The sequence below is a fragment of the Nanorana parkeri genome, unplaced genomic scaffold, assembly GCF_000935625.1.
Source record: "Nanorana parkeri isolate BGI_ZX_2015 unplaced genomic scaffold, ASM93562v1 scaffold2845, whole genome shotgun sequence".
In the NCBI taxonomy this organism is placed as follows: domain Eukaryota; kingdom Metazoa; phylum Chordata; class Amphibia; order Anura; family Dicroglossidae; genus Nanorana; species Nanorana parkeri.
This window is the reverse complement of record NW_017309113.1, coordinates 55,693-58,984: the sequence shown is the minus strand read 5'-3', so window position 1 is coordinate 58,984 and position 3,292 is coordinate 55,693.

Sequence of the window (3,292 nt, the reverse complement as noted above, 5' to 3'; positions counted from 1 at the left end):
CCCGTCCGGGGGTGAAACTCCCCCCCCCCCCCCCATTGGTGGTCAGATACTTGTTCCCCTTCCCACCGCCGTCGGCGGTGTGTCCCTGGTTTTCATTTTTAAAAGATCAGTACCTGCATTTGCGGAGAGCTGCTTCTGGAGACCATCTGATGACCGCGGGGTTGGAGGAGTCGGTCCACTTGAGTTGGTGCCGTGGTACGTCACTTTCGGGCTTCCATGTGCTCCAAGCCAATTTTCATGGAAGGGGAGAGGCCAAGCGGTGCTTATTGGCGCGGTTTTCGCTCAGCGGGGGCTGTGGAGACGCCGTTCTGGAGTCAGTCTGTGAGGATGGATGCCGCACCACGCACCGTACATCTGTCCGGCTGATACCTACGCCTGAGGTCTATGTATTCTCCATCACCAGAGGCCCCTGTGGTGCTGTGACTTGGGCAAAGTGGAGCTCCTTAGGGTGAAGGATTTTGGACTCTTATGATGTTCCCGCCTTCTGATTGCTTTTTTTCAGGCCCCCATAAGAGCAGAGTTCTGCCCAAGAAGATGAGGAGCGTCATACCCTAAACCTTTGTGTCATGCCGGCATAGATGGTCTTCTCAAGGAAGGATCTGCTGAAGCTCGTGGCATCCTCCTTTCTACTGTTGAGGAGGAACTTTCTTCTACATACCAGTTATGGGAAACCGTGAGCGCTCCCGTACACGCTCCCTCTGTGCCGGCACCTTCCAGCTGTGTACCTCCATCCAAGGAGCTTATGACTTCTGAGCCAGAGGAGCTCCGTGAAGCTCCAACCCGTATTCTCGGAATGAGGTTTCTGTAGGTTCTACATACAAGCTAAAGTCCATGAACCCATCGCTCTCCTGACCACTCGTTCCACATGGATGGGTGCCGCTGTAGTCAACAGATGGCAACCGTTCTGATCATCACGTTTTGCCTGAGGAAGGGGATCGTGCGAGACCCGGAAACGTTGCACCAGTCAATAAATAGAAGCGTTTGATCTGCGTCTGGAGTGCCGGTGTCCCTACTTCTAAGTACAAGCTGTCCCTGGAGGATGCGGATGACCTTCTACGGGCAATTTTATGAGACCTTTGCCATACTGCAGTCTCTTTGCCTAGACCTGATCTCATGTACCAAGGATGTAAAACAAGAGATTCTCCATAAGACGCTGTCTGAGGATTGGGCAGATCCCGATAGGAAACGTTTCTCTAGTTCACATGAGAGACGGTTCCCTTTTGCTGATAACCCGTCGGCTGTCTGGAACGAGGTTCCTAAGCTGGACCGCCCTATTTCTAAGAAGTCTGACCTCACGTTCGAAGACATGGGGTACCCTAAAAGATGCCATGGAGGTACTCCTCAGGAGAACCTGGGACTCAACCTTATGTCACCTGAAGCCCGCTTTGGCAACCAACCACATGTGTCACCAGAAATCTTGACGTCTAATCGGCTCATTTGAAGGCTCATCTTCTGGCAGGTGCCTCTAGAGACCAGATATTTGAGTCCCGGGCCATATTGCGGACGCTTCGGCAGAGTCGGTGAAGCTTTCAGTGTGTTCTTCTGCCCTTATGAATTCATCTAGATGCGTCCTGTGGCCTAAACCATGGGATGGGGCCTCAGATTATGCAGTTTACCTTTCTTTGGAGACCAGCTCTCTGGCCCTGATATAGAAGACACTGGGGGGTGTTCAGCAGACAGGAAGAAATAAAGCCTTTTAATAGAAGGTTCTTCTGTGGGCCAAAATTTCGCCCTCAAACAGGCAAGGAAGAGGATCAGCCCAAGAAGCATTAGATAGGGCCACAAGGTGTGGGATCCTGCTCCCGCCTTCTCGAGACACCAAGCTCCAGTGACTCCTTCCTCCAGTGGGGGAAGATTAGGGAGGTTCCTCTCGCAATGGGGGAAATTACATCTAGTCCTCATCAGGAGTTCGATTCCCCCGAAGGTTTTGGGTTAACCGATCTCCCAAAGGATCCTGTCAAGGCTTCAGCTCTACTGGGAGACCAAAGTCTCCATCTGTACCGGCAAGGGAACGAGGAAAGTTCTGACTCATCCTCAATCTCAAACCTCTAAATCAGGTTATTGGCTACAAGAGGTCCAGTATTGGTCCCATCTTCTCTGTCAGGACTACGAGGGAGTCTTTCTGGTGACACTGGACTTGAGGGATGCTTACCACCGGCCCATCCCCATAGAGGCTTCCTCACAAGTGCAAGGGTGGCAGTCAGGATGGGGAAGCAAGTGCAGAATTGTCAGTTCAGATCTCTATGAAGGTCCCCAGGGGAAGTTCTAATCCCCCCCTAAGGTTGCAGGACATCAGCACAATTCCTTACCTGGACGTTCTCCTGCTCTTTGCACCTTCTCCTCTGGCCGCGCACAAAGGATTAGCCACAGAATCTGGGATGGCTAATAAAGGACCAGAAATCGAATCTCTCACCTTCCCAGGCTTCAGCTTTCCTGGGTTGTTATCAACACGGTGGAGAAGAAAATGTATCTTCCCCCAGAGAAGATACAAAGAGTCTCCAGACTCTGTTCTCCATCTTCAGGGGCACCAAGCACGATCGGTATGGTCTATCATGCCAGTGCCGGGGCAGATGACTTCATGCTTTCCAGCGGTGCCTTGGGCTCACTTCCACAAAAGGAAAATTCTTGGAAAATTTGGGAGCGATCTTGGGTTTTTTGGACCTAGAGGTTCAGGTTCCAACCAGTGTGAAAATAAGTATTTGGTGGTGGAGATCGAGGATTCATCTCCCTCAGGGTGGTGGTTTCCTGTCACAAAATGGCTGACCACCGATGTCGGCTCCCGGGGCCTCGCATGGAAGACGCCATGGCTCGGTCAATGGGACAAAAAAGAGACAAGGACCTCTTCAAATTGGACGTAATTATGGGGCTGTACAGAAAGCTCTCCTAACATTTCAGGACTCAAAGGTTGTCGCCTTTAGGTCCTTTCAGGCAGTTTTACCTCCCAAGAAGCCCGGCTCTACAGGCCTTCTCAGAGGACACAAAGTCACCTCTTATCGGAGACAGCGGGACATTTTGGGGGGTTCGCTGGACAACCTAGTGGACTTTTTAAGTCAACACCAGATCCAACAAGAGGAGTGGTGCCCCTGAACCAAGAAGTTTTCCATCTCCTGGTGGAAGAATGGGGGACACCAGAAGTAGGACTCCTTGCCTCGCATCTAAATGCAAAGGTTCGAACTTTCTTCTCTCTCACCCCAACAAACGTTCTACCACTGTATGCAACAATTGTTTGGGATTTCAGACTTGCATATGCCCCCCCCCCCCCCCCCCCCCCCCTTCTGCCGCCGGGCCCACA